Genomic DNA, 10,786 nt, shown 5'->3' with positions numbered 1-10,786 from the left:
AAAAGGCTGAAACATAAATGAGATGTCAAAGTCAAGTGATACTTGGGTTGATTGTTCTCTGATTGTCGAATCGTTGCAGGATGAACATTTGTGGYCGTCTTTGCTTCACAGATGCTCAAACTTTCGCATCATGAAAGCAGAATATTATCCACACGTCTCACTGTTGCGAACAAGATGCAAAATGTTTCATCTGCCAAACATCATCCCACCCATCCTTTTCGCAGGCTATATGGCACTGATTTGTTTGTCCGGCTCCAGCTCTTTTCATTGGATAAATGTTATGTGACTGAGCAGGTCACTGAGCAGACCGATGCGTTTGGATCTCCGTCATATTCTGAGTCACAGCTTCAACACCCAGACATAAGCAGCCAAACAATGAAACTATGTTTTTTCTTAAATTTTGGGGGGTATTTTAGAAATAAGCTGCTGTTTTTTTGTCAGTAGATCTAAAATCAAACATAACACTAAGCTGCAACACAATTATGCACAAGAGAGCTTTTTATACAGTTATCTGAACATGAAAATGACATCTTTTAGTGTGGATATATTTCCAACATGGAACTGAAGCTAAAAATAATAAAAAATAATAATTATCCATTCAGGTAAATGTTTATTTTAATAGATTTCTGTCAAATGCTCGGTTACTGAACACTGCAGTTAATATGAAATCTTAATATTAAATAAAAAAGACACTTAAACTACAATTAAAGTGAACCTCATGCCTCCGCAGACGAGTACAGGCATTAAAAAGTCCCACTAGTCTGAACCTTCAGAACAACAAAAACCTCCTGCAGGATAATTGAGGCTGAGGTGTTCGGAGCACGTTTTAAGGTTATTCTGACCTCCCACTTTTTCTGCAACACGAAGCTTCGGCGACACGATCAATAAGACCTTCTGCTCTTTGCAAAAGCCCTGCAGAAATTTACAGATGGTTTAAACACCTGGAGCCATGGGTCATCACCCCCCCACACACACACACACACACACAAGTAAAAACGAAAAAGCACTAGAGCTGGGATCCAATTTCTTTTTTTTATTGGTTGTTGCTGCAGTTTCTGTTTGACGTTTGATATTTAAGCTTGATTGATGGTTAAGGACGTTTTCACTGATGGTGGAGGATGAGAATTTGGATGTGTAAGCTTGTTTGTTACCAGCTGTGAGGCGCTGATCAAATTCACCTTGTAAGTCTTTGTGGGTGTGTGCACGTGTGTGTGTGTGTGTGTGTCACCAGGACTGAATGTGTGAAGCAGGAGCAAATGAAAAAGCAAAGAAATATGAAGGATGTTATGTTTCAGGTCACAGGATAATCTAATTGCTTTTCAGCTTTAGTTTGTTTACTGGTTGCTTGTTTTTTCACTGAAAAGTTTGCGGTCGATTTGTAGCTGTATTGTTATTACTGGGACCTTTTGCCTTTTCTAAGCAACATAAACACTAACGTAGAAGAACAGAAATGCAGTGCAGCCGCGTCTGTGCCTTAATCTCACAACGGTGATGATATTCATTCAAAATGAAATATGGYTGGATTTATGTATTTTTAATTATTTTTTTGTTGTGCAAAATGGATGTATGTGTGGTTTCTGCTACAAAGTGAGGGCGTTTTTGGGGAGTGAAGATATTTTCCCAGTCCACTTCTTTTGCAGCTCTACTGGTTTAGAGGTATGATGTGGATCACGTTTTGGTTCAGGTTAGGGTTAATTATAGACTAGTAATGGTTAGAATTGTATGTATGTATGTATGTATGTATGTATGTATGTATGTATGTATGTATGTATGTATGTATGTATGTTATTTGACTAGAAGAGAAATATGAGAGAATATTGATATCTAGCAGCACCAATTGGCTGCATTTCCATGATTACCATATTGTTCCAGGGAATGAGCCCAAAAAATGCAAAAACGGATGCTTAAAGTCTCCTTTTTGTTGATCTTGAGACTGGTCCCCCTTATTCTCTTACTAGAAGAGGATCATTATGATAATCTGGAGCTGTAAGAGAGAATCCTTCATACTTTAAAGCTACTGTAAAAGACAAGATTTAAATTTGTTTTGATGCTCCGCAAAACTTTTACCAGAACAACTGGCAAGTCAAGAAAAAAAAAAAAAAAACTAAAAAAGGTGTATTTGATTCCATGGTTTAAAGGAACTAATGTACACGCAGATGCAAATAAATAGAAATGAGATGTTTTCATAAAAATTGTGCCATGCAGGGAAGGAACACAGAGCTGTGACCTATATTACTAAAGCACAGCAGAGCCAAAGGGTCTCTTCAGTGTTGGGTTCAATGAATCGAGTCACTCTGAAACCTCCGAGCCCACCTGTCAACATCAGCTTTTAGAACACATCCAACCCCCCTGTGCATGTTAATGTGCCTCAGTTAGTTGTTGGCATCACATTAAAATACATCAGCTCCGTTTTGACATWTTGATTCAAAAAGATCTTATTTGGAAAACTTTGAAAATCATTGAAATTATTTTTATTTTTTATAGCACATTGAAAGGACATTTGTTGTAAATTAGCCCAAATTATGTAAATTAACAAAATGAATGTGGTCACTGATGCACTGCAGTTCCTCTGTATGAATGTGATGTCCACATTTTTTGTTTAAAATCTTCCCTCCAGGTTCTGTGTAAAATGTTCAGATGATTACTGTGTTGGACAATGTGTGAACTTTGCAGCTGATACACGGCTTCATATTTGATGTTGCTATTTTAAATACATTGAAATGCATGCGGTTCTAAAAATCAACAGAGTCAAAATGGTGCTGAATCCTCTTAACAAATCAGCCCACTGTTTGCATTATGCCCGACATCTTATTTGATCAGCTTAAACAGAAGAACACCCACAGCTCCTCCTTCACATTTCATGCTGGAAAAAAAAACAAGTCTCCATCATGAYGTCTCTCTGTGTCACTGGCATTTTTTTTTTATTAAAAAGTCTGGACTGCTTTGATATTTTAGGTTATTCTATGTTGTTCTTTATTGCTCTCAAAGATAACTAAACCACAAAACAATGTAATACTTCAGATTTTCAAACTGTGAAAGGCTGAAGGATCTCCCTCTGCATCCTCAGCTTTAAGTGTCCTTAACAACCTCTTCAATGCAGGGGGTGGGGGGTGGAACTGCCAAACCTAAAGTGTTTTAGAGGTTCTTCACGTATGCATACGTGCACACAAACACATCAGGCACGAGTGTCATAAACTTAAATGAAGCTGGGAAGGTTTCAGGTTTGCTGCTCGTATCTTTAACAGTGCGTACACATTTCATTTTGTTATTTTCCTTTTCACTTATAATAATGGGGTCTGGTAAATATCCGTGACAGCTCTCTTAATGTGAGAGTCCTGCAGAGTCTAGGGTTTGCAAGCACAGCAAGAGCGAAGAGTCTAAATGAAGGATGGCAAGGCTGAAAGAGTAAAAAAAAAAAAAAAAATGAAACCTCTGATTCATACAATGAGCATGAAACAAGCCTGCGAGCCACAAGAAGAGGCTGTCATCTCCATTATTCTTACCTCCACTGAGAAGTGTGAGCAGAACCTCATACATAAAATATAAGAGAACGTCTTCGTAAAAACGTCTGGATTTATGTTATCAGCAGAATTATTTATCAAAGCTCAACACTGACTCATCTGTGTTGTATAACAAGACCAGAAAAATGTAGCGCATTGTATACGAGGAATAAAACCGCTGAAAAATAATGACGGAAAGACAGAAAAATTGATAGGCTAGAAATAGTCCACAACACTGAAAATCAAACTTTGAGTATATTTACACATCATGCTAGTCTAGTCTATATTTTGTCAAACTGAGTCTGTATAAAAAGTTATGGACAACAGGTAAGATATTAATTATTTATGTCCTATTTTGAATTGTTTTAAAGTTTCATTTGACAATACAATAAATCTACAAACTGTCCAAAAAGTTTGAAATCATAAATTATCACTTTCTGAGTGTATACTTGGATTCTGTTGTCAAAAAAGGCAAAACATTAAAAATAGACTAAGAAAGAAACAGAGAGAAAATGTGCACGGGATGTTTTTTCTTTGCTATAAAAATACTGTAGCAACGAATCACAGTTAAAAGTTGAGAATGCAACAAATGGACAAAAATAGAGCCAATCAAAACAAAAAAAAGGCTTTGATGTTTGATTTTCCTACGTCRTTTCAGAAAAATGGGGGCACTAAGTACATTTCCATACAGGTGGTAGTGAGCTGGATGGATTACAAACCCCTCTGGGAGGATGGTTGTGTAAATGCCGACTGATGCTCCAGTMAACAGCGCCAACAATGTTTGCAAAACTGCTGCAGTCGATTTGGACTGCAAATTGTTACTTCAACTTTTAATCACTTTAGTTTTCACTTCATGATGGAAAAAGTAGGTCAGACTTTTTCACATATCACTTACAGACTAAAAAAATAATAATAAAATAACTTTAACATGTTTTAGCATCCAAGTCCCAGTAACTCTAATTCCTCAATTTCACCATATTAATGCAATAAAAAAGCAAAACATTAATGGTGAGAATAACTATTTGCTCACAGCTGATCATACTACTGTAAAGGCATAAAAAAAGTCCTGTTATGACACAACAACATTGTGCCCCAGATACATCACTATCACTGATTCACCAAAGTGACAAAATTACCCAGCGATCACACATAATTTAACACAACGATACTTGAAAACAACAAACTCCAGTGATTCATCCTGTGTGTCGTYGGAACAGAGATGAGAAGAATGAAAGGCTAATTTATGTGTGGAAATGAAGACAGTTTCTGAATCAGGGCTTCAGAACTGTGTGTGCATGATATTATTATAMAATCTACTTAAGGGAGACAATATGTGGGTCACTTTATTATTGTTAACTCATGGGTGGGAAGGGATGGTCATCTGAGACAGTCAACTGGGAAAAGTGGCAAGCTTAACTAAAACTACAAACTATAAAAAAATWAAAAAATGCAACATTTGAAATATTTTAGGTTCTGACACCGACATGCGCTGGTAAAATCTCAGTCATCCAATATGTGGTCATTCTAGCAGGTGAAGGCAACAGGATGTCAAAGATGTCTCTCATCTGAATCCTGAGACTTCCTCTGTTTAATGTTTGCCCTTCTCATTGTACRTGCCTGTTACCAACCTAACATATATGTTGACCCTGAAGTACAGGGTGAGTCAAAAAGTCACAGGACACCCTTTTATTTTGAGCCTTTGAGATGGCGGCCATGTTCTGGACATTAGATAGGTTCCTTCATCCATTACTTGCTGGGATAATTAGAATTCATTTTCTCTTTTCTTTCTGAAATTAAAGGGTGTTCTGTGACTTTTGGCTCTGGACATGAGAAAACCCACACATGCATGGGAATAACATGCAGACTTCATACAGATTCTGCATTGTGAACCTATGACCTTTACTGCTCCATCATCAGTTTCTGTACTTCATACTTCTACCACGTATTAAATAAGGGTTTTGTGATTGTCATACTTCTCTTTGATGCTGATGAGTTTTTTCCTTTTTTTTACTGATTTCTTTGTTGATTTAACAAAAGCTCATTTTCTGCAGGTTTGGTGTGCTGTATTCATGTGTTCTCATTCCAAAYGTGTAAAGTTCTTATGATAGGACCGTTTGTGGCCCAGTGGGTGTTGTGAGTCAAAATGCAAATMTCTCTCTGTGTAGGTGTGCATGTAGGTGTGCAATATACTTTAAGGCTGTAACGTCCTTCTTCAGTTTGCACAGAACAGTTTTAAAAATTAGTTTAGTTTTTCATCTCCTGCGAGGTGAACTTCATGTTCTTGCCCACTGAGCTGATGTTTGATGAAGCCTTCAACTTTATGACACTTATTTGATTTCATCCTGATCCAGTGTTTTCTGGAAGGAGTTCAATACTCCTATTTACACTATGATTGATTTATGACAGCATTAAATATTAGTGGTTGTACTAGATGGTGCACTTATTGTAGGAAAGTTTATGACAAACAAAACTGAATCCTCAACTTCTGGAGTGTCGATCTGGAGTGTGTTATAATAGGTAGGTTTGCGAGTTAGTTTATTGGAGCGCTTGTTAAAACATATCAGGTTATCTTCCGTAGGTGGAGGTCATAAAGTCAGAACAGCAAGGCTTCAGTTACTGAGCACATCAGCTGACGCTCTGCAAAACTTTTTAAATAGGAAATTGTTGTGCTGAACATTCAAAACAACAAGCAGTAGCTGTTAAATTGTTTTCTAATTCAAGCTTGACATTTTATTGTTAACCCCAGATTCCTCATCRTGTGTGCCTCTCTCTGTTTCTATGACTACGCAGTCTTCAAGTTTGCATAAATCGGAACAATGTTTTTCTCTTTCATGTAAASCTAAAACGTGACTGAAGCATTTAAAAACAAATCATTTATTAAAGCACTTGAATGTCTTTACTAAAACTGAACTCAAACATGCAGTCACGGGGTTGGCATCCTTTGAGGATGCAGAAATGTTTTGTTTTTTGTCATTTGAACTTGAGCCGAACACGTCCCTACAAGGACAGAAGGGAAGGAAAAAGAGCAGAAACGCAACAGAAAACATCCAAACTACAAACTAGTGTCCAACWGTTGCAGCCCAGTGAGATACTGACCTGAATATTAAAATAAAAAACTATTCTAAAAACAAACCTATCCAAACTGCTCTGTCTTGTTCAAGGTTAAGAGGAGTTTGTCCGTCATTGGACAATAAAGAGCTTAATTTAAATGCAAAAGATATAATTTTTTAAGAGAAAAATCCTCAAAACTACAGTATGAGTCTTGTTCAAGATAGGCTCATTTGTACAGTTTTAGCCTGAAACTAAATTCTGCTCCCCTCAGTGACTCATTATTTGTATGCCAGAGGCAAGTGAGATGACATTTTATTCATTCACACTGAATATGACTTATTCATGCGAATATTAAATATAAGGTAATTTCTAAAACGTCAACACATTATCAGTGACTGAAAGAGAATTAAAATATTCTTTAGTTTACTTTAATTACTGTACAAAATAGTTAAACAAAATGTAAAATCAGAATGAAGCCCATCTCTTTAACAATATAAAGCTCAACTCTCKCTCTGCTTGTCTGTTCCATCAAATTAAGACAAGTTTCTTTTCATTTCTGAATATGACAGAGCATTAGACACTAATCAGTGGGTTTCCTATCAGCTTAATTATCTGTTTCATTTAAAGTGGCTCCGTGARCCGAGTCTAATGTGTTTACAATTAGAAAGTTTTCATTTAACTCAACATTATTATTATCTTTCCTGTTTCATCCGGAGGAAGCCTGAGTCAAAACGGTTGAAAATAAACTCAATAAATCCTGTGCTGCACACAAAAAATTAAACATCTTTCTTGTTTTCATCTCATGATTAGCTTATGTGTGTGTGTTTGCATCATTTGAACCTTATKGGTGGATTTGGCACAGGCAGTCATCCTCCAACAGACATACAGATTAAGAAGCAGGTTTAGGATTAATCAGCAGCTATGGATGAGCTGTGACTAAGTTTGCACCTGTGGATGAGAACACTAATATTTAGATGTAAAAAAAGAACACACACACAGTTTTAATGCATGCAGTTTAAATGTTGGCTAAACAGCAGGTTTCAAACATTTCAAAAGTCATCCTTTGTTTTCCTTTACACATGTGAGACCTCGGACCTTTGGTGTTGTCACTGGGAGGAATCTGAGAGGAATCTGAGAGGATGTGGTGTGACAGATTATCCAACTGTCACATTGTAGAGCCAAACTGACAAACCATCTGACTACTGCTGACTCACATGTGCACAAACACACGAGAAATGACACTGAGAATAAAAAAAACAATACTAAAACCAAGGAGAAATCAAAATCTTTTACCTCACCTCCTYACAGTACAGCTATACCAACCGTGCATCTGAAGGGTAAGTGAAATAAGTTTTATTGTTTCTTCTGCATCTAGAGTACACCTTTATTAGTTGCAAACTCAAAAAAAAAATTTTAAAAAACACTTCACTTCTATTCTGCATTAAAATTATTTTGGTTGTATATAGATGAGAATTAAATTTGATCTTYCCCTCATCTCAATCCAGGTCCTTGAGGGCCATTTTTCTGAATGTTTTAGAGGTTTTTCTGCTCCAACATGCCTGGTTTGCATGAATGAGTGATTTACAGGCTTCTGCAGAACTTGAAGAGGTAATTCAGTCACYGARTAAGATGTGTCGGAGCAGAGAAAYGAGTAAARCATGCAGAACAGTRGYCCTCGAGGACCAGGGTTGCCAGCCTCTCAGATTGTTGCATCAAGCACTTATGTGGATGTCGTCATTGTGACCCCCATCAAACAAAGTCAAAAACTAATAATGCCAGCACTTGGTTTTCACATAACTTCAAATCAGGATTTGAACAGTGGTTTTAATTCACTGCTAATATATTTTAAATGAAGTAAATGTCTGTTCTACTTATGAATGGTATAAATGTTACAAGACATCTTCACACCCAGCTTTAACTGATTGATGCTCTGACAACTGCCTGATAACACTATCGCTCCACTCATGATTCCACCATTTATGCCCKCTGGTGTTTGTTGTAGAAGTGCCAGCCTCCTAGAAAATCAAATCACTCATCTCTGCATGTGGATCAAATTACATCTAAACTGAAAATCACATCAAAATTAAAATTGCATCTAATCTGAGTCATTTCTTCTGAGTGCTTCACTTTAATTTTTGAGTCAGTGAATGTAGTTACAGTACCTTTCCTATGAATGTTGACACGCTGTGAACCATCTCTGCTTTCTGCGTTTGCGGTTTGGTTTGCATGCATGCACACACGTAATTATGTGCCAACAGTGTCAGAGTTTTGCTTATCTTATTTCCAGAAATGTCTTGGCTGTGAGTCACTGCAGCATCAACAGGCTTATTTTAGAGCAGGATAGATTAATCCACACTTCAGGAGGTGAGTCACGGTCTTCAGCTGCCTGCTTCGGTGGTTTCACTTTCCTTCTTGTTCACACWCCATTCACTGTCCACATTTGGGAAGATTAGAAACTCAAACATTTGATYATGGACTAATATTTGAACAGTTTGTGTCTAAACCTAAAATATAATTTAGATGATAATAAGGGCTTYGGTTTAGAGAAATTCAACGAGGATTAATTTGACAGGACCTGAAAAACTTCCAACATTTTGCAGATTAAAAAAAACATCTATGGGCCAAAGTGTTTATCAAAATATTTCAAAAAGGACTTAATGATTTGGGTTTTTTTTTTTTTTTTGCATATACAGTATTTACAACCTAGACCTCAAAAGAAATTGCATGAAGGGAACAAGACATAAAGATAAAAAGGGAGGGAAAGAACAAAAAAGCTTGAAAAACAGAAAAAATTAAAAAGGAAGGGACACATGAAATGAGAAGCTGAGGAAACAGACGTTTAACCAAGACGTCCTTGAGTCAGAGCTGTCATTTTAAACMAACATCAATTAGACCTCAGGTGTGATCCAGCTGCATGCTCTGCCCAATCTTTTCCTCACGGTTTGTTTGATTCCTGTCACATACGGCCGATCGTGGCGACGCTTGTGTTTATCTTTAATTCACAAGTGGAATGTATGTTCCATCCCCTATAGCTATTCATCTTTGTGAAGCTTTATGACTAGAATATATCTCGGCCTGGATGAGTCGTCATAAAAAGACAGAGTGAAATTTACTTTTAATTTCAGTACATTGTAAAAATAACTGCAATGACCCTGGGAGGTGAGGTCTAAACCTTGATGKTTCAGAAAGGTTAGGATGGATGAGAACTTGCATAGAAACCAAGAGCTGTTTGAGGACCAAGAGGTTAGGGTCAGGCTATAGAAATTAATGAATGTCAATAAAAATTTCTTCATAAGGACGAAAAACTGAATGTGTGTGTGTGTGAGAGTGTGTGTGCTCTTTAGATTGCTGTCTGGTTGAGTGTTGCACAGTTCAGTGGATGTATCCATSTATCTCAGGGTTACTTCAGGCTGTTAAGCCCAGCGGAGCAGAACTGTCTCTGGCATCAATAAACTGTCTTTTAGTTTCACATTTACTGTCTCAGACAGAAGACTTGACACCGYCCTTGACTCTTTCGAGCAGCGAACAAGTTCTCTTTGCTTTCATGTAACAGTTAAAGGCAAAGTAACTTGAACAAAAGTAATCCCACCTACCTGCACCGTGGACTTCTTTCACCGCTTGGTTTTGGAAGGAGCTTTAAAAAAAAGGTATTTTTCCCATCCAAACCGACTCCAGGTTTCTGCCAAAAGCCTTCAGGCTGCTGAACACTCAATAATTCTGCAGCCCACCAACAAGTGTAATAAGTGTCATGGTGAGGTTTGGACCCAGATGGAGACAACATGGGGAACACGCAAAGATAAACTGAAAATACTTTTACTAAACAAAACAAAAAGCTGGCATGGCAGCAAATCATACAGAGAACTCTGGAATCACAGGAGCAGAAAGGGAACCGAGACAAATGACCTGCTGATGTGGTGGTGGCAGCAGACTGGTTATATRGAGCAGAGCTAAGGAGGTAATGGGAACACCTGACCCAATTGGAGACAGGTGAGGGTGGCAGGCTGACTGAGCAAAGAAGAGGTGAAGAGGAAGTGCACAGRAAACACAGGAAGGCTAAACAGGAAATAAGAAAATAAAAACACCAAAACAGGAATATCTAAAACACACAAAACATTAACTAAGACACAAGGATCATGACAATAAGACGTGTCCCTAAACTTTGAAATGAAYAATATTTCAAACCCACGCACAGGATCCATAATAACACAAACAAATAGTTKTGATGAGTCTGTTTT

The sequence above is a fragment of the Austrofundulus limnaeus genome, unplaced genomic scaffold (genome assembly GCF_001266775.1).
Source record: "Austrofundulus limnaeus strain Quisiro unplaced genomic scaffold, Austrofundulus_limnaeus-1.0 Scaffold27, whole genome shotgun sequence".
Classification (NCBI taxonomy): domain Eukaryota; kingdom Metazoa; phylum Chordata; class Actinopteri; order Cyprinodontiformes; family Rivulidae; genus Austrofundulus; species Austrofundulus limnaeus.
The sequence above is the reverse complement of the archived record's forward strand: the minus strand, read 5'-3'. Positions refer to the sequence as shown.